General features: G+C 42.8%; 1 protein-coding gene and 1 pseudogene across 4 annotated transcripts in view; both read right to left on the bottom strand.

The window, feature by feature from the left end:
• The window catches only part of ENOX2 (ecto-NOX disulfide-thiol exchanger 2), a 304,632-nt gene that overhangs the window by 217,074 nt on the left and 65,842 nt on the right, over window positions 1-21,716 (bottom strand). The gene's annotated exons all lie outside the window — the stretch shown is intronic.
• Window positions 2,735-6,270, bottom strand: LOC110196534 (E3 ubiquitin-protein ligase Hakai pseudogene; annotated as a pseudogene).

The following is a 21,716-nucleotide window of genomic DNA, read 5'->3' as shown; positions in this document are numbered from 1 at the left end:
AGAGCATCCATCTGATAGAATACCAGCCAAAGGCACAGAGCTGGGATTGGGACACAGCTGGCCAAACCTCCATTGCAATTGCTCAAAGTGCTCATTAAAAAGCAGCCTGGCTTCCCCACCCCAAGACAGTATCAAGGCAAAGAAGGAAATGGTTGCCCCCATCTCCAAAGACAGAAGCCAAGTACAAGGCCTTGAAGGCTAAGAAGGTGGTATTGAAGGGTGTCCATAGCCACAAAAAGATCTGAACACCTTCTACCTTCCGGCAACCCAAGACACTAAGACTTTGAAGGCTGCCCAAATATGCTCACAAAAATGCCCCTAAGAGAAATAAACTTGATCACCAAGGCATCATTAAATTTCCCTTGACCACTGAGTCTGCTATGAAGAAGACTGAGGACAACAGCACCCTCATCTTCACTATGGATTTCAAGGTCAACAAGCATCAGATCAAAGAAGTGGTAAAGAAGCTGCATGACATTTACGTGCCAAGGTCAACACACTGATCAGGCTGATGGAGGGAAAGCCTATGCCCAACTTGCTCCACCTCTGAGTGCTGCCAACAAAATTGCAATCATCTGTCCAGCTATCCCACTTCCACCTACAATACAAAGTTTTCCAGTTTAAAAAAAATCTGAATTGTCAAGCAGCCTTGGATTGATGCATCAAGTGACGGGCTCAGCAAAGACTTTTTTAATTAATAAAATACTCAAAAGGATTTTTAGTCTCATATAGCACAGTGACTACTTGTTTTGTCTATCCTTGAATCTGACTCACTGCTAAGCCAGAACAGCACATACAGTAGGCATTTAATAAATGCTTTTGAATGAATAAATGTTTAGTTTTTATCCCTAACCCTGGAAATGTGATAGAATTGAACCAGCAAGCTAAAAGTCACTGAAATATTAGCCAGGGTCCCAACTCTTACATAATTCCATTCCCATAGTGTTCAAGATAGCCTGAAATTCACAGGAGACAAAAATCCAAGGAAAGAGCCTTTCCTGAGACCCAGAGCCATAAATGTCTTTATACAGATGCTGGGCAGTTTAATGTCACTGAGGCTTGGTGGGAGACAAAATTCATGAATAGAATAAGGCTTTAGATAAGTTTACCTCATTCAAAAGAAACAAGACAGGAAAAAGGGTGGTTGAGCAGGGTAGCACTATTTATTGATAAGGTGTATCCACGTAAGGAAATACAGGAACCAGGGGAAGAAGGGGAAAGACGGTGGAAAGCATTTGGGTGACATTCAACAGAGGGATACACAGAAATGATTTTGTTGAACAATCAATTAAAAGCATTTATTACATTTTTATTATACGCCAATTGAAAATAGTCCCTGCCCATTCCTTAACATACTAATAGGGAAAGATGACACACATAGGCAAGTGGTGGCCAAGGAAAAGTATCTTGGTTTGTAACATTATGGGCCACGTGAGGCCCTCACCTATGGACAGGGCAGCAGATAGATGCCCATCACCTTCCTAGTCCTATACACTATGCCTCTCTTAATGCAGTTTCAAATCACAGGAGTTTGGGGAGGGGGGAACCTGCTCTGTCATACTGGTGATTCATATTGGTGGCACTTTTAGTCCACTGAAACACCTAGATCATCTTCAGATGTATACTGTCATGCCTCCTGCATCTCGTATCTGTCAAGTTGATTTCTGAACCCAAGTGAAAATGTTAGATGTATCACTATAATAACTCATTTTATTAGATTCATCCCAACATTCTAGGCAGTTGAGATGTTTCTAGATTTTTAAAAAATTTTTGATGTTTCTAGATTCTGGGCTTTTTTTGTTTTGTTTTTTTGGGGTTTTTTTTAGGCAATTGGGGTTAAGTGACTTGCCCAGGGTCACACAGCTAGTAAGTGTCAAGTGTTTGGTGTGAGGCCTCATTTGAACTCAGGTCCTCCTGACTTCAGGGCAGGTGCTCTATCCACTGCACCACCTAGCTGCCCTGTTTCTAGATTCTGATTCTCATCACCCAACCTGTTAATTCTCCCTCTCTGCTTTATGAGGGAAAACAGATTATCTGCAAACTTGATGAGCACTGTCTTTACCTTTTAGCCAAGTCATTGTTCAAAATGTTAAAAATAACCAAAAAACCCCACGAACAGATTCCTGGGTTGCTCCACTACAGAGTTCTTTTCAAATGAACACTGAACCACTACTAACTACTCTTTGGATCAGGCCAAGTGGTTCTTTTTTTTTTTTCCTTCCTTTTTTTTCTTTTTTTTTTCCTTTTTTTTTCCCTTTCTTTTTTTACCAAGCATAATGAAATGTAGTTATTTTATACAGGTTAACATATCACAAGAAAAACTAAACATGGGATTTAATAAAAGCAGTACTTCTAGAAGTGAAACAATGTTTGATTTTTTTTTCTTAGAAAATAATATTACAAAATGATCAACTCTGGGGCAATTTATCATACTAGGAACAGTCCTAAGGTCAAGGCTTAAAAACATTTTATGATAAAAGATCCTAAGAGTGTTTCACAGCTACCTCTGTATGAGGTGCTTCTTCTCCCTCAAAATTCATGAAAAGGATAAAGGCCCCTCTCATCCCAACCCTCATCATACCTTCAGTTCAGTCCCACCCCTAACCCCCATTTTATCTACAATTCAGCCCTGTCCCAACCCTCATTTTGCCTTCAGTACCACCCCAACCCCCACTTTACCTTCAGTTCATTCCTGCCCCAACCTCCATTTTATCTACAATTTAGCCCTATCCCAACCACCATTTTACTTTCAGTTCCCACCCCAAATCCCATTTTATCTACAGTTCAGCCGTACCCTTGAACCCGACTGTATCTTCAGTTCAGTCCCAGCTGTCAACCCCTGGTGTATCTTCACAGTCCAGTCACTGGTAATACGGCTTATATCTTGTCTGATTGGCATGATGTGTTCTTCGAGGTAGACCCTGCATTTGTGTAGTTGGAAGCAGAGGTGGAGACAGCTCTCTTGGTGCAGGCCACATACCAGGCCTCATTCCACCTGGCTGTGTGAATGGAGGGCAAAGAGTTCTTTGATCTTCAGTAAACTGCTGCCAAGAGTTCGGATAATTGTGGTGAGGTCCAGGGACATTTACAGGGAGACCACCCTGTCCAGAGGGAGGAGGTGGTTCTGGTGTAAGATGATTCACATACAGCAGCTTCTGGGCAATGATATGTCCAAGGGGTGGAGGAACTGGTGGGAGAACAGAGGTCACTGGTGTAGGAACAGCTTGGCTATAAACAATAGGAGAAGTACCTGCTGCCTGGGAAGGATGTTGCACTGGATGGCTTACTGGTAGCACAGGAAGTGGAGCAGGTAGAGGTGGTGCTGGTGATTCATAATGGAGCCATGGAGGTATAGTATGATGAGGGTGAGCAATCACCAGTTAACCTTCATATTCAGTATGATAGTGAGCAAGTGCTAGGACAGGAGGTGGTGGTTCTTTGGCACTTGAATTTGAATCATCCTGAATAGGAACAGTTATTAGATTGCTATGCTTTCTGGTTGAAAATTGAAAGGATTCCTGCCCCAGCCAAGGAGGTGAGGGTGGAGGCAGAAGCATTGATAACTCCACAGAAGGAGCTCCAGTATCCTCACATGGTCGATTATAATGCTCCCCAGGCACATGTTGTAAAGGAGGTGGTGGCATCCTGACGTGCTGCATTGGTTGAATATGGCTCACTAGATGCTTATCTAAAGGCACTGGAAAATGATAAGGAATCTCAGCTGGTGGTGGACCAATAGAAGGATGAACATTTTTGATCAGAGTAGGAGTAACAGGCATTACAATTCTCAAATGACGGTGGTTAATGTGAGCCTGTAAGTCTCTTTGACACAAGTACGTTCTCTTGCACCCTTCAACCACGCTGCACATGAAAAGCGAACCCTGCATATGCCGTTCAATTCTCTGCATGGGGCCTTTGCAGCCTGGGCACATCTTCTCTGCTCTGTTCTTATGCAAAATAGCACAGCCATAGCAAAAAACATGCTTGCATGGTATCATGCGCCCATAAATTTTAATAGGCAATTCACATTTATCACAGAAATGGATTGGAGTATCATCCTTTACATCTAAAATGTTTATCTTAAAGTCCCAAAAAATATCTCCGGGAAATCTTGGTTGCTTTCTAAACAGTTCACCCCTTCTATACTCATACCTTTCTTCTTCATTATGATCACATCCGTCTTCATCACCAGGTTGCATGTTGGAAGACATCCTGTTCATAGTCCTTGTAGTTCTAGGAGCAGGTTTGTCTTTGTTTGTCTGTTTGGAGATCGGCTTCATAGGGATTCGTCCTCAAAAATCAAGGCAACCAACCGATCAAACCTCGAAAATCATTCAGCTTGGTCCCCGCTTCGGGTCTGCGCTTCAGCTCGAAGTGCACTGTGGGAGCGGAAGAAAGCAATGCCCAAGCCACCAGTGGCACAGCGCCTGGGCTGCGACCCCAACTGCTCTGTGACCCTAACTGAGCCCCAGTTGGTGGGAAATGAATCAAGGGAGGCTCTTGCAGGGGCCTCTGGAGGGAGAAAGTTCAAAGCGGTTTGGGATTGGGGGAGCGATAGAGAAGGAAACTGAGAGAGACAGACGACATGGTAGTGGGCCAGCAGAGCTCCCCCTAGATACGGGAAGACCACAGAGACAGAACAGCCCTCTCTCTCTGGCGGGAGAGAGCCGACCCACGCCAATCAATTATAAATCCACCTAGTCCACATTTTTCCATCTCATCAGTGAAAAGAGTAGGAGAGCAACAGACAAATGCATTGCTGAATTCAGTCCTCCTTATCAGCAAAATGATGGGGTTGCCCTTCCAGCACAGGATCTTGGACCCTGTGATCTATGCAGTAACCCTGTCCCGAGGTACTCTCCTGGACTGTTCTTAATGACATTGCAGGGATCCCCATTTTAGTTTATACTTGTCTGCTTTAATAATACATTTTAGAATTTTACCAGGAATCAATGTCAGGTCCACTATCCTACATTTGTCAGATTCTACAATGTTCCATTTTGGAAAATCAGAACATTTGGCCCTCTCTAATTTTGCAGTACCTTTCCTATTCTCTATGCTTTTTCATAGGTTAATACCAGTGATAGCCAGGCAGTTCATCTGGGCCTCATCAAGCAAGGGCAGCTGGGTACTCTCTCACCATCTCCCTACTAATTTTAGGGTCCAATTCCCCACTAGCCATTTATTTTGTTCTGACCTTTGCAATCCAAAGATCAGATATCAAAGACTTAAAGCTAGAAGGGAACTTTGAGGTCAAGTCCAACCTCCTCTCCTGAAAGGGATGAAGAAAGTAAGGCCCAAAGAGGTAAAGTCACTTGCCTGAAGTCGCCCAGGCAGCAAACAGCAGGAATAGGATGTAAAGCCAGGGCCTGTGACTCTGAATCCACCTCTTTTCACTGCACCATGATGCCTCTCTCCCAAGATCATTCTCCTTGGCAAAGAAAACTTCATCTCCTTAATGTCATCAATTACCATCCAGTGGTCCCTTCTCCTCTTTTATTCTCCTCTTAGCTTCCCTGCCAATCTCAACTCTTGAGCCTGTTCTTGCAGGCTCTTTGTGTTGTGCGCCTTCATATTCATCCTCTATTAGCTGTATCTTTGGTACATGTCTTTTTAAAAATATAAGGTGGGCAAGAAGATTCATGTGCATCTACACTGGTCTCTTTACACAACTCCCTTTTTTATACTTCATCAGAATTTTTTCTCTTTGTAACCTCAAAATTTCATTCTTGAGAGTTTCCTATCCTTCCTGGACTGACCTCCCCCTACAATTTTCATACACAAGACAGTTGGTGGTACAGCAGATAAAGCCTGGAATAGGCCTGGAGTCAGGAACAACTGATTTCAAACCCATCCTCAGACACTTACTTGCTGTGTGACCCTGAGCAAGTCACTTGACTTCTGTTTGCCTCAGTTTCCCCAACTGTAAAATGGGAACCTAGCACCAACCTCATAGGGTTGTTGTGAGGATCAAATGAGATAAATTGTAAAAAGCACTTAGCATAGTAGCCTGGTACCTAGTACGAATTATATCAATGCTTATTTCCTTTCCTTTCCTTCTCTTCCCATGGAATCCTACCTGCACTTTCTCTGAACCCTATAAAATCCATTCACCAGAAATATAGAGTGTATGGCAGAATGGACTTAGCATTCCTCTCCTCCATCACCAGTCCTGGCTCCTTCTCTCAAATGTTACCATCATTTCTTCTTCAGCCAGCAATTCTCACTTGGTGAGAGTCAGGTCCAAAATAGCATTTATTGGTTCTTTAATCTTTTGACAAATAAAATTATCATTAAGCAAGAAATTATTAGCTACTTTGATGCTGATATAGTCCTAGCAGAGATGCCCAGATAATCACAGTCCTCAATCATTAGAAAATCATGCAGACAGACATGTGCCAGGCTTGATACATGTTTCCCAAACTCTTCCTAGATGGTTTCTGTCCAAGCAGCCAGTAGTATCACACTGATGGCACTATTCTTTCTGCCTCTGCCTATAATTGATCTTTGGGCTCTCTACCTTGCTTCTCCCAACTGGTTCCTAGGCTTCCTTCACAAAGGAACACCTTCATATACAAGGCTCCTCTGTCCCACTACCTAACCCCCACCTATTCTATGATCTAATCTATTCTTGGTATACTTATACATCCCATTCTACTATATCTCAGTGATACCTATGAGGTCAAACTTTCTACCTAGTGTTAAAATCTCTACTTCGTGCTGATCTCTAAGTGCAGACTGAAGCACACATTGTTCACTTACTTACTTTATTTTTCTTGCCTTTTTTTTTGCAACATGGCTAATATGTTTTGTATGACTTCACATGTATAATTGATATCATATTGCTTGCCTTCTCAATGGGTGGGGGAGGGCTAGAATTGGAGGGAGAGAATTTGGAATGCAAAATTTTTAAAAATAAATTTTAAAATAAAGTATAATTAGTTCTTTAAACCATGAGTTCACTTTGAGCCATACTTTGTGCATCTGTGTATAGCTATCTGAAGCCAGAGTTTCCATTGCCCTTCCTTGTTTTGTCTCTTATGAATCTCTGGGTGTTTCTAAGGATATTTTTCTTTCAAATTATTGTTACTTTCTATGTTATCTGGCTTGATGGATATAGGGAAGCAGACTTCTTTCTCCCCCTTCCCTTTCAATTTAAATGCCTTTTAAATTTGTAAGATTATAGGCAAACATTTTTGCCAGATTTTGTTAGGTCCATTCCATCCCTGCCTCTAGGCCTCTCATTCCTGTGTGTTAAGCTATGGTCAAGGAAACCAAATGCCATCCTCAGCTACTATCTTCTTGACTAGCTGTTTGCTTCCCAAATCTTCCTCTCTTTTGAATTCCTTATCTGCAATTGGCAGCAGTGATATCCCTATTGACAAAGTCCAATTTCTTGTCCAACAAATTGAGCTGCCAGGGATCCTAAAACAATGTCAGGGAAAGATGGAACCTCAAAGAACATATAGTCCAATGTCCTCATTTTACCACCTATCTGCCCAAGGTCACACAGGTACTAAGTGGGACAGCCTGAACTTGAATCCATTCTTCTGATTCTAATAACAACTACCATGAATACCGCTATTAATGAGAGCTAACATTTATACAGACCTTTAAAGTTAGTGAAGCACTTCATACACATCATCTTATTTGAGCCTCATGACAACCCTGTGAAATAGCTGTTACTAGTATTATTATTAGCATTTTACAGCTGAAGAAACTGAGGCTGAGAGGTTAAGTGACTTGTGAATGGTCACATAGCTCTTAAGTGTCAGAGGCAAGATATGAACCCAAGTCCTCCTATCTACTATATCCCATCTGCCTCACACTGTGCTTGGCTTCCTCCCAAGTTAGACTCTATGGAGGTCTCTGAAAGGGTCATGGCACAGCCACTGCCTTATGGGACTGACTCACACTGGTGGAGGAGAGAGAAGATGGGTACTCAAACAATTATACCACAAAGCAGGATTTGAAAGCCCAAGAGGGAAATACAAAGTACTCTACCAGTTCAGGGGAGAGACATATCAGTCCTGGTTGTGGGGAACACAAAAAGCTTTCTGAGGAAGTTTCACTTAAGTGGGCTTGAAAGAATGAACAATGAGGCAGTGTGAGTGGACTGGGAGGAAGACAGCCATTGCAAGTGGAAGGAATAGTGAATGTCTCCTATGTGCCCAACCACGTACTACATTGGAGGAGGGGGTTGTGGTATCAACACAAAAGAAGAGACACTGCCCCTGTCAAAGGCACTTAATCTTGTTTGTTTGGCGAGGTAAGACAAATAAAATGGGTATGGAGTTTCGAAGAAGATTGAAATTTTAAAAAATGAATAGGGAAAGATATCAAGGAACTTTTTATGTAATTTTGAAAAGGCGAAGAGAGGGAGCTCATAAAAAATTACCTCAATTGTCTCAATAAAGTATGAGGAGAGATCCTCAGTTGAGAAAGGGGAGGGGAAGGGAAAGAGGTCTGATAAAATTGTGATACATGAACGTAATGCATTATCTCATAAGAAATGAAGGAAAGAAGGAATTCAGAGAAATATGGGAAGCCTTATATGAACTGATACAGAATAAAGTAATCTGAGCCAGTGCAATAACATAGATGACGATAACAACATAAGTAAAAAAGAACACCAAAATGAAGCCAAATGCTATGTGAGTGTAATGACCAATTTTGAACCTAGAAAAGAGATGGGGAAATATAACTTCCACTTTTTCATAGAAAAGTGGCAATTATGGGTGTAGAATACTGCATGTACTGTCAGATATAGTCATTGGGTTGCTTACTTTTAACGGTTTTTCTCTGTTACAAGTGAAGGCTGACTGTAGGCCCATGATAAGAAAACAAAAAGACATCAATAAAATGTTAATTTTCTTAAAAAGAGAGATATCAACCTGAATAAGTGTAGTGGCTGTGAAAGGAGAGAGAAGGACCTAAATATGACATACTTCAGAGACAGACAAACCGGATTTGTCATCGGTTGGATACTGTGAGCCTGGGTAACTGAGAAGATGGAGGTACCAGCAACAGAAATGGAGATAGTAAGGAGAGGGGCACGTTTTAGGAACAAGATTATCAGTTCATCTTCAGATATGTTGAGCCTAAAGCTGTGGGAGTGGAAATATCTAGCAGTCAGCTGAAAAGTGCTCCAGGGAAAGGTTGGGAGTGGACATGGAAATATCGAAGTCATAATGGCAGTATGGGAACACTAAGTTTAAGAATCTAAAAAGAGAAGAGAATGGAGTCTAAGAAGGAACCTTGATGGACCACCCACATCAAGAGCATGAAAGACAGAGAAGGAGCAGTCAGAGAGGGAAGAGGAGAACCACAAGAGATCTGTGTCATGGAAGTCTTTTATCCAAGATACCATTTATATTTGCTAAAGCAAGGCTAGCAAGGGGCAAGATATTCTCCTTTGCTTTACATGTTTAGCTTGATATCTCTCCAAGCAACTCAGGGGTCAGAGATCAGAGATGGAATCAAGAAAACTGTTTTAAGCCCTCCCAGAGGATCTATTTTTTAAAAAGGATCTATTTCTACAGACTTGTCCTGAATAAGAATTTGTATTAATATGCTCATATAAGATGTTAGAATTATGCTAAACAAAAAATGGGATTGAAACGTCCTTCTAGGGAAAGACAATTCACATTTGAGAACACTAAATATGCCTACCGCTTGCTCTAAGTAACTGATGTCATCTTAGCCATAAAAGCAATTGGAGCTCTTAGCCCTTTCCAGAAAGACTGTTGACATATGTGTGTATGTATTTTGTCATGTGTGTTGTTATCCTGGCTCAGTTTACTTTATTCTGTATTAGTTCATATAAGTCTTCCCACGTTTCTCTGAATTCCTCATACTCACACACACACACATACATACATACACACTGATGCAATTAGAAGGACAGACCATTGAATGTATATGTATGTGATATATGTGTGTGTGTGTATGTGTGTGTATCTATTGACAAATACAATTTCCTAAGAACTGACTGAAGCTACCAACGAATGGCCAAACACAGTCACTTCCAGCCTCTGATTATTTTGTAGATCTCCCCAACCTCCCCTTCCAAGATTACCAAGCTTCTTTTATGGACCTTTGCTTGTTATGCAAAACAATTTACCTAGTGAAATGGTGAGATGTCCTATCTCTCCCACCTACAACCTAATCCACTCTATCTATCAGTTTTAGTACCCTATACAGGTTTAACCCTGTTCCCAGACCCCTGGCTGGGGGGGGGTGTCGGTACCCAGCAATGACTATGTATACCCCAGCTGCAACTCACTTGCCCTGATTAAAGAAATCCATTTTGTTATATTGACTGTTTTCTTTTAAAATTCATGTTGACAGTATATGAGTATATGCATGTATATATGCATATGTACAACAAACACACGTGTATATATACACATACATATGTGCATATATGTATATATGCACACACACATATGAGAAACTTTGACAAACCCTGAAGACTGACAAAGAGCTCAGTCCAGAATTCACTAGGAGGAGATATGCAATGGTTGGCACATAGTAGGCATTTAATGAATGCTTGTTAATTAATGTATTGATCGAGATTGGATTGAACGGCATTTGGGAAACTGTGCCACACTTTCAATGATCCCATGTTCCCTGCTGCTGGAAAAACCCCTATTTTTCAAGCCAATATTCTCCTGGTATCCAGGTAGCAAAGGAGGAATGACCTCTGGACTTCTACTCCTTTAACTGCTCCTTTGTTGAAACTGGATTCAATTGGAGGTCATTTAGACAAGCTACAGTTGGATGTAATCCAGTTACTTCAGGAGCCACATAAGTCTTAATGCACCATGAGGCAGATGGCCAAAATGTTACCTGTTCCCAATAGCAAAAGAAGAAACAAATGGAGTGTAAGGCCCTAGTCTAGGTTGCAAACCTTGTCACAGAGTATGTCATGTCAAGCCTGAGAGCCCAGAAAGGCTATCCTGGGAAGGACAGTCTCAGAGCTAAAGCCCTCTTGGGCTTAGAAGAGAGAGGAAGATAAGAAGGAGCCTGAGAAAGAAGGACTAAAAAAATCCTCAAACTCCTATCTAACTTCCAATTGTATTTTTTCTTACCCCATTAGATTGTAAGCTACTTGAGGGCAGGGAGTGTCTTTCTCTTTTTGTATGTGTATCTCCAGTGCTTAATACTAGTACCCGGCACATAAATGCTTGCTAAATGTTTATTGAGTATTATTGACTAAATAGAAGAGGCTCACCCAACATTCTGGAAAGTCCCTTTGTGAGGCTGAATGACCAGGATTCCCATGCAAACTTTCTCAAACACTCTCCTAGTAGCAAAGGTCCAGGTGATCATAAAGAAAACAAATTCTATCCAGAACTAGCTGGAGAGACTTTTGGGAAGTGTCATCATCATAGTCAAAAAAGATATAATAATGCCATGGAGATGGAGAAAGTCCATAGCAAAGCAAGTAAAATGAAGGCGGACACGAAGATCAGCTTTTCTCCATGTATGAAGCTAAAGAAAATAGGACTTATTTATCTGGAAGGATGAAGGCTGAGATTGAAATCTATAAGACTGTGATTTGAGTGATAGTGGGAGACAAAGAACTGTTCACCAAATTCCCTGTACCAGAAACTTTGAAAGAGGTAATTTTCACCCCATCAAAATAAAGACTACTTTACACAACAGGGAGTAAATATGTGGAACTCATGACTTCCAAAGGTGGTACAGACAGGAACAATAACAGGGTCCCTATAAGTTTAGATAAATCCATGGGTAACAGATGCACTAGGGATTATTACAAGAGAACTAAATTCTTTCCTCCCACCCCCCCACCCCCGCCTCCAAGGACATAGCTAATCCTTCTGAGAGTAATTTCAGAAAGAACTACAATGTTCTCTCACATGGATCCCCGTTCAAAGTCACAAAAATGAGCAGCATGGATCCTAGGTATTTACCCAGTTGGACAATTCTTACATTATTACCAATAAAATAAGATGCCATTAGTGAGGAAAGGGGAGGGGGCAGAAATCAGGTTTTATCCTTTTATCTGGGAGCCATTTCAGTACTTAAGACCTTAAAAAACAACAACCTTGAGATGACATGTTCTTCCTTCCCAAAAGGCCAAATGACCTTGGGTTCCCTTATTTCCACCTCCACTGAAATCCTCTAATTCAGACCCTCATCACTTCTACTAATAGCCTAAAACTGCCATCCTGGAAGAGGGAGGGGGCAGAAAAATGACAGAATACAGCCAACTGTCAATTCCTCAGGATCAGAGCTGTGCTTATTTATAGGTTCCCTGAGCCCCTTTCTTCTTCTTCTTTGGCCATCTCCCTAATTATTAGCAACAATGATGGAGAGAAAGAGCTTGTAAGGAAGGAGGAGCAGAACCCCAGCAGTCTAACTTGAGGTTGGAGAGGGTCACAGAATTTAGAGCAGGAAGAAACCTCAGAGACCTCTTTCTTGTCCAATCCTCTCATTTGACAAAGGAGGAATCTGAGCCTTAGAGAGAAGGGACTTAGCCAAGGCCAACCAGGTAGACCATGAAAGAGTCAAACCCAGGTTCTCTGGCTCCAAATCCAGTGCTTTTGGCCAGTGCTGAAGCAGTGGGATGCAGTGAGCCTGGGCCATGTTGATGTTGGGGAGCACACTTTCTCCTAGTTGGTTTCAAAGAGGCATCTGCTGTGACCGTCAATCAGCCTTGTTTTCTTAGACTTTCATTCTTCCCTTCTCCCTGTAGACAAGGACAGGGTTATATCTTTTGTTTGGTATAAATGTGATATAAAGAAGGATTTAAAGAAACATTCTTAATTTCTGGATTTAGCTAGAGTGACCCAGGCCTTGTGAAATTCACGTAGTTATGAGAGAATTCAAGGGTCTGATGATACAAGGCAATGTTCAGCTTCCTGTTAAAGTACCATTTTTATCATAAAAAATTGTTTTTATAATTTCAGTTATTAAACTAAAATATAAGAGAAGGAAAGAAAAAGGGCAGGAGAAAGGAATAATTCTTATTTCACCTGAAGATTCTATAGTCCCTATTCTTAAATTTCAATTTCTCACTGATCTCATCGATTTTTTTTATTTGTCTTCAAAACATGCTCTCATGCTGATATACAGGATTGCATTTAAATATCGCCATTTGTACTGTATTATAAATCAAGTGACAACAGTTGAATAACCACCCAGAAATCAAAATGGAGCTGGCTTTGTTTTCCAGCTTTTCTATCTTTCTCTCTCCTTCTCTCTCTCTCTCTCTCTCTCTCTCTCTCTCTCTCTCTCTCTCTCTCTCTCCCTTCCTTTCTCTCTGTCTCTTGTTTTCCCTTTCTCTCTCTCCCTCTCTCTCCCTCCCCTATCCTCCTTCTTCCTCTCCCTTTTTCTTTCTGTCCCCCTTCTCTCTCTCTCTCCCTTCTTTCTGTCCCTCCTTCTCTCCATCTCTCCCCTTCTCTCTATCCCTTTTTCTCTCCCTTTCTCTCTCTCCCTCCTCTCCCATCTTCTCTCTCCCCCCTTTCTCTCTCTCTCTCTCTCTCTCTCTCTCTCTCTCTCTCTCTCTCTCTCTCTCCTCTCTCTCTTTCTCTCTCCCCCCCTTTTCACTCTCTACTCTGTCTCTCTCTATCTTTCTCTGTCTCTGTCTCTCTCTCTCGCATCTTTCTTTTCATCTCCTTCTTTAAATTTTATGAGCATAGCACATTCCTGCAATCTTGCTACTGAATTAGGCCTTCCTTGGAAATTGCCCCAATTTCTTGAATGCTGATGGAAGAGAAGTAGGTTTTCCACTAAACAGCACAGCATGTCACACTCTGTAGTTCACCTGAGAGAAAGGCCTCTTGGTGAGGGGTATCCCATGTCAAGGGTTCATGGACAGGAAGGCATGGCTGCTGCATTCCGTACTTCCGCCCTAAATGACTAAACTCCTACTCTTGAATGTAGTGATAACACTCTCATTTCCATTCCACCACCACTTGCTTCAGTCAAATATGTGAAGGTGAATGACATGATGTCTATAACATCTATCTCAAAAGGGACTATTACCTACCTACAACATTGGCAGAGTCTGGGGACATTAAAATATTCATTCAGCAACTCTTCTGCCAAGAGAATTGCCCATTTAATCTATTATCCAAGATGATAACTCATGCCAGGAATTTAATATAGCGCCTTAACTTCCACTTTAGGTACAACCATTTCAACATGACCGACACTCCTGCCCATCCTCTGGCATGCGTGCATCAGAACTTTACAAATCACTACTGAAAAGACATTGGAAACAAAATTAGATTTCTTTTTTTTTCAAAATTAGATTTCTTAAGGAATGTGATTGTGACTCTTAAAATGCCAACCCTGTTAAATTAATTCACTGCAGAATGATGCTTACACCAGACACCACTAGCAAAAGCATGTATCCTACCCAGATGGAGAACACACCCAAGCAAGACTGGAAGGTAAGGCTATCGGCTGTGTTTTGGTTGGCCATACAGACACACATCACATACCTCCCTCTGTCTGTTCCGCTTTTGTGAGTCAACAGGCCCAAACAATCCACCCATGTCTCCGATTATGCATTTCAACAGGACAGATTCCAATAACAGAGCCTGAATAGCAAAGGAAGAGAATCTGTATCTGAAAAGACTAAGACATTGCTGCTTGCAGCTTAGTTATTTCTTTTGTTAAAACAAGTACCATTCCCATAGAATGAAAACTTGGTTGTCCAGAGAACAGAGCTCAAAACCTGCCTCTGCCAGAAACTGCCTTATAAGAACTTGCACAAGGCCCCTTCCCTTTCTGGGCCTCACTTTCCTCACCTGCAAAATGAGGTTAGAGCAGATGATAGTCAAGGTCCTTGCCGACCTCAGCCGTCTATGATCCTAAAAATGTTAAATGTGAGATATTTTACTCAGAGCCCTAAGTCAATGAAATCCTCCTTTTTCTTGACTTCTCTGGGAAATCTGATACCAATGACTACCCCTTCCGTCTTGAGATTTTCTCCTCTAGAACCAGAGAAGCTCAGAATTGGAAAGAATTTCAGAGACCATCAAGGCCAGAAGGACTTGAATTTCAGAGACCATCAAGCTCTAGGCCACACGTGGGCTCAATCAGATTAAAATGCCATTGGGAAATGTTTAACAAAATAAATAAAAATCCAACAGAGATCACTTTAATTGGTGGTTTTCTAAGTCAATATACTGCTTGAAGTGATCCCTTTCTATTTGAGTTTATACCACTGGACTAGTCTAATTTGTGGCTGACCAAGAATGCCGTCTACAACATATGTGACAAGTAACTCTTCAGATACCTCTCTGCTCTTTCTCTTCAGGGAATGACAACCTTGGAAGGTAGGGAGTTCACATACTATTATTCACATTTTCCAAATGAGAAGAGTGGTTCTATGATTTGCCTTACAACCACAGAGTATTCAAGGTAAAAATCTGAATCCGAGTCTCTTGACTCTGAATCCAGGGCTTTATCCACTATGGCTCATTGCCTTATGAACTTGAAGCAGAAGATGTGGGTTCAAATCCCAGCTTTAGCATTAAGGAATTGTTCAACCTTGAACAAGTGGCTTTCCTTCCCAGGGCCTCAGTTTCCTCCTTTGCAAAGTGAGGAGGTTAGATGAGATGGTCTTGCAGATCACTGACCACTTGACATCTTGTGTTCTAGGGTCCATCATTTGCTTCACCCACCCACCTTTAGGATAACTTGGTTTTGGATGCGTGTGGATGCCTATGATCTCAGGGGCTTGAGCAACACTTCCTCGGCATACCATCGGGCACATAGTAGGCATTTAGTAAGTGCTGTGTGTGTCTGTCTCTCTGTTTATCTGTCTATTTAAGTACTAACTGATTACATCTAGGAGTACCGAGCGCAGCACCCTCCACAGAACAATCATCCTTTTGATAAATGCTTATGCAATGAAGGAGTGATTTACCAAAAGGCTCTGTGATTTCCATGCAATGGAGCCTCCTTCTACCAGTACCTATCACACTCCCCCTCTTCCCATACATGCTGGCCAACCTTCTGGTGCTGGGCCAGACTCTCCCCACTTGGCTCGATGGGCCCCGGGGCTGTGGAGGAACAATTCCACTCTGCACCTGGACTCACAGCTTTTCCCACCTGATGGCATCTGCCAGAGCTTCTGCTCTGCCAGCACAGCCTTTGAGGCTCCGGGGCACCTCCACACTGGGATGAGGAGGCATTTTAGGCATAATTAGAACTGTCAAAAGCAATAAGAAAAAGTTTTAAACCAGTCATGACAAACCCCTTTGAACAAGTGAATGGCCTGTAAGTCATTGGTTACAGTGATTTTTATAGAGAAAGCTAGTCTTCCCTAAACTGAACATTGAGATATAAAAGCTACTTACTCCAGAACGCATTTAAAATGGGAACACATTTAATTCCACACCTTCTACAAGGCAAGGATCTAATGAACATTTTGTGAGAACATCTGTTTGTTATTTATCTTTGTCTCATTTAGCACATCAGCAAATCCCTTTGCACCATCAGGATAGAATCAAAATCACCATTTCATTATACAGAGTTTATAATTTTTCAACTTGAACTATGGGATAGAGACATAGATGTTATCGCTGCCAAACCTCCCACTTGATGTGGGGTAGAGGGCAGAGGGAGCAAGGGTGAAGTACAGAAAAAAATGAGGAAATAGAGAAATTCCTCTGCCCCCCACCTGGCCCCCAACCCCTTTCACATACTGCCCATAGCCACTGTCCGTTACTGCCACAAGAACTGCTACTAAGAACCCAGAGTCCCCTGCCTTCTGTGAAGCCCATTCATCTATACTTTATTCTTCTTTCCTGAGTATGTGTCTGAAACAAAGTAGGATTTTCTCTTAATGGACTTGTATGTTCCACCGGCAAGAGCTTGACAAAGAAACCTTTATTAGAACTGTTGAGTGCATGTCCTTGGAAAACTGGAGTGGGGAAAATAAACTGTTAGATGTTTCTCGATGCTCTTGCCCTAGCAGATGAAGTCACTATTCTCCCCCCATGGCAGCAGACTTCTTGCAGCAAAGGATCTGGCCTTGGTGCCAGAAGCCCTAGATTCGAGTCTTAGCTCCGAGGATTGGTTGTCGTGTGACTTGGAATGAATCATTTCATTTCTCTAAACCTTAGATTCCTCCTCTGCAAAGTGGGGATAAGAGATACTTGCAGTACTTACTATCCAGGCTGTTATAAACTGGACCAAACCGCAGGAACTCCAGGAAAATTTCTGCCAATGGTGGGGAGCAGAGAAAGTGTGGGTATCAAGGCCTTTGGCTATCCCGAATCCACAGTAGCCACAGTAACCCACTTGGACTATGTGCTTCTGGACAGTACTCTCAATGACACCTCCCACTTGGAAAGTCTGCCTGACAGCTAATTAGGCAGGGGGAGCTAGATGATCAAGAAAAACGGGGATTTCCAAGCTTTGTAACTGAGCAAGAAGCTGCCCCCTAAGGAGTGGAGTGGAATTGGGGCCCCATCATAGTGTTCAGTGGAACTCTGCTTCCTCTCTCAGCACACCCCTCTATACACACTCAGCTCACACACTCCCCTCTCTCACATATATCTCTCTATGCATGCTTGGCTCAGAAGGATGCACCAGTTCCCTTTCTGACTTAATAAGGATAACAACAATTGGCGTTTATATTCTTTATATTCTCTCCTTTGAGCCTCAAAGTAATCCTGTGAGATGGGTACTACAGGTATTGTTATCCGTGATTCACAAAGAGAAGACTGAGGCTCAGATAGCCCACCTGCATCACTTGTCCAAGGTAAGACAGGATTTGAATCCAGCCATTCGTCACTCCAAGTCTGTCGTCAGTACCAACCTCCCCTGTGGGAGTGAAGGACCAGTCAAAGCAGGTTCCCATGCAATCTAGCGGTTCCCTGCAGCACCTGGTCAGTGCAGGAGACCATCCCCCAGTAGATAACACAAAGCCCCACATGTGTTCCTTCTTCCCACTCCCCTACTCCATAGCCCAGAGTACCTTTCTCCTACTGTACGGACACCTAGAACCATTCTGATGATAAAGAGGGAAAAGAAGGGAATTGGGAAGAGCACAAGCACGTCCAGCTCCCCTTCTTTCCTTTCTTTTTGTTCTCCCTTCTCCCTGTTTGCTTATTGTAGAAATTGTTGTAGATCTTGGCTAGGCATTGATCTGACTAAATGAGTCAATCCTCTAAGGAAACATTTGCATTTTAAACAAATAATGTATTTTAAAATCTTTTCCCACTTAGTCTAACAATCAGAGATGAACTGGGGCTAACTAGACATTTTTTCCTTGCTCTGCTTATTCTACAGCTGCTAGCCACTGACCACCCCCTCCACTCTGCCAAGAAAACACCATACATACATGGCACATTTAGTCTACAGGAATTACTTGACTGGACATGGGAGTGAGGGGGAAAGGGCAGAATAGATGAGGTTATGAGCCTGATTGTCTGGAATGATGATGGTGCCTTTGATGAAAGGGGCAGGTTTAAGGGAAGATAATGAGTTCCATTTTGAACATGTTGAGCTTGAGAAGCCTGCTGGGTATCTAAACAGTTGGTGATACAATATTGGAATTTAAGAAAGAGATTAGGGCCAGATACATGAGAGATGTTTAGGAGCATCTGCCTAGAGGTAACACAGGGGAGATAATGAGATCTCTTAAGAGAAAGTGTTGAAAGAGAAGAGCCCTAGATGGATGATATAGAAAAGGAGGATGAATGAAGCATTCAGACAGGTAGGAGGATCAGAAAAAAATCACTGTCTCAGAAGCAAAGAGAAAAAGAAGATCCAGGAAGAGGGAGGGGCTAATCAACAGTGCCAAGAGCAGTAGTGAGGTTGAGGTTGAGAGTGCTAGGCTAAGAGGGCTGAACTGTGCTCTGTGGGTAACTGGGAGCCACTGACAAGTTTTGAGAAGTAGCGGTAACATGACCAGCGTATTACAGATGGTGGGAAGCAAAGCTGAATAACAAAGCAGCGATCCAGCATGTCAACAACCTGAACTAAGTCAAACAGCTGGCTAGCAACATCCTAAACAGAGGGCAGCTGGAGCAACCACGGCGATGATGCATGAAGGTCCTGCTGGCCACAGCCATGGCACAGCCAAGACAAAACTGAAAATGCTCTCTGGGACCTCCATGAAGGTCGAGGGACTGAGAGAACACAGGCTTGTAGAACCAAGAAGCAAATACATCTAGAGCAGGGCTTCTGAACCTGCGATACATGAACTGAAAAACACTCTGATGACTTCAATACATTTGGTTTCCTTTGTAATCCTCTGCATTTTATTTTGTGTATTTAAAGACATGATTCTGAGAAAGTGTCCACAGGCTTCACCACACTGTCTCCCCAAGGGTCCACGACACCAAACAGGTTATAGAGCTAAGGCTCTAGACCTTCCCAGAATACAAGGGACCCTCCTGTGGCATGTCATAGCCTGGGGTACAAGAATATGACAGAGCATACGGCCATGCAGCAAGCATGGCCATCTTCTCTGAGCAGGGGGTAAGCAGGATGTGCTACACAGAGATATAACTAGGAACATCTAGACCTGAGGCAAAAGGCATGAAACATGCCCTCCAAAGGGAGACAGTGAACTGGGAAGTTATTGTGCTGGGGCTTAGGAGGGCTGCTTACCCATCCCCTTAGCCCACCACCTTCACCTTCTTCTCTTTCTCTCTCTCTCCCTCCTTCTTCTCCCCTCCCCTCTCCCCTTTCCTCTCCTCCTCCTCTTTCTTCTTCCTCCTCCTCCTCCTTCTTCCTCCTCCTCCTCCTCTTCTTCTCTCTGTCTCTCTCTTTGCCTCTCCCCTCTCCTCTCCTCTCCCCTTTCCTCTCCTCTTCCTCCTCCCCTTTCCTATCCTCCTCCTCTTTCTTCTTCTCCTTCTTCCTCTTCCTCCTTCTTCTTCCTCCTCTTCTTCTTCTCTCTGTCTCTCCCCTCTCCTCTCCTCTCCCCTTTCCTCTCCTCCTCCCCTTTCCTCTCCTCCTCCTCTTTCTTGTTCTTCTCCTTCTTCTTCCTCCTCTTCTTCTCTCTGTCTCTCCCCTCTCCTCTCCTCTCTCCTTTCCTCTCCCTTCCTCTCCTCTTCTTTCTTCTCCTTCTTCTTCTTCCCCCCTTTCTCTCTCTCTCTCTCTCCTCTTCACCCCATCTCTATCATACAAAGAGCTATCTCAAGGATACAGAGGATGAATAGGATCATTTGATTGTAAGAAGAGTTGGGATTAAATCTCAGTTTTGCCCATTACTTGTTATGTGATCTTGGACAAGTGTCTTCCCCACTCTGGGCTTCAGTTTCACCACCAGTAAAATAAAAGAGTTTGACTAAATGATCTCTGAAGCTCCTTCCAGCTCTGATATGTGGTTATTCCAGCATGGTTTTTACAACATCACTTGGAACAATAATAGCTTCTGAACTCTTAAGTATGGCATCAATATTAGGTATTACTAATCATCTTCTTCTATTATATTCATAATGAGAATAATAAGCCCTAAACCCATAAGTCCCATCAGTGATGATTGCTTCCTCTGAAATTACACGACTAGATACTGTGAGGTCAATAAGCAGGCTAGCTCGGGCTGCTTTCAGTACTAATGTATGGCCTCCACTCCAGCCATTTGGTGCCTGGCACAACCCCTCAAAGATGCTGCTGTCAATCTAGAACTTTCAGGGAGCCATTTCCTAAAGGTTAAGAATAATGGCTTTCTGCATCATACTGAGTCCTGCTAGAACTGAAATTGAGAACAACACCAATCAAAGAACGGTGGTCTAACCTCCATCTTTTGTGCTCTCCCCCCACTTTCTATGCCCCCTCAAATCCTCCCATTGGATTTTAAACAGGAATGGCTCTTTTGGCTGCCGATTTGAAATTGTTTAAATTATTTGGCCTAACTCCACAAACAACATCAGGAACTTGGCACTCCAATGTACAATGCTTTTCTCTTTTGTCAATATCCTTAACCCAGGGAACCGAAAGTAGAAGCAATTTGGCTAGTGGTCCCACGCTGATCTGGATTTGAAACGACAAAGGGGAGGAGGCTTCTACTCACCTTTCCCTTTCAACCCCCGAGGATGGGCCTGCCAAATGAGGGCCAGCTAGTTACTGGAAAGGAAGTCACTCACCCCAGAGCTCTTCCAAAGCAGCATCCTGGAAGGGGCTACACATTCTCCTCTCCCTCCCCACTCTACTCCCACCTGCAATGGACTAGCAGAATGGTCTTTCTTACACAAAGGTGTGGTCACATCACCCTTCTGTTGAGAAATCTTGAGTGCCTCCCTCCCTCCCAAGTAAGGTTCACATTTTTCAGCCAGGAGTTTAAGGCCCTCCACAACCTGGCCCCAATCAATCAACAAGTACCTATATTAAGCACCTATTATGTGCCCAAAGACCCAAGGAAAACAGCCCCTGACCTCAGGGAGCTTATATTCCAGGAGAAGAAACATCTAAATAAATACTGTCTGTACATATAAGATACATACAAAGGAGATGCAAGGTAGGTAGTATGAGAGGTAAAGGCACTCACAGCCAGGGAGGGATGGGTCTGAGAAAGGACGCCTCTAGAAGGGAGAACCTGAGCTGAGTCTTAAACGAAACCAGGGCTTCCAAGAGGCAACAATGAGCAAAGAGAACATTCCAGCCATGGGGAACACTTTTCCTGGCTAAATTCCTATCAGTCCCTTCCCTGTACTCTATGCTCCAAAAAAGCCAGACTATTTCTGCTGTCTCCTGCCTCTGGGCCTTTGTTCATGCTG

This window comes from Phascolarctos cinereus, unplaced genomic scaffold (genome assembly GCF_003287225.1).
Source record: "Phascolarctos cinereus isolate Bilbo 61053 unplaced genomic scaffold, phaCin_HiC Scaffold_8;HRSCAF=390, whole genome shotgun sequence".
NCBI classification, from domain to species: Eukaryota; Metazoa; Chordata; class Mammalia; order Diprotodontia; family Phascolarctidae; genus Phascolarctos; species Phascolarctos cinereus.
Note: the sequence above shows the minus strand (reverse complement) of the source record. Positions and strands in the feature narration are given on the sequence as shown.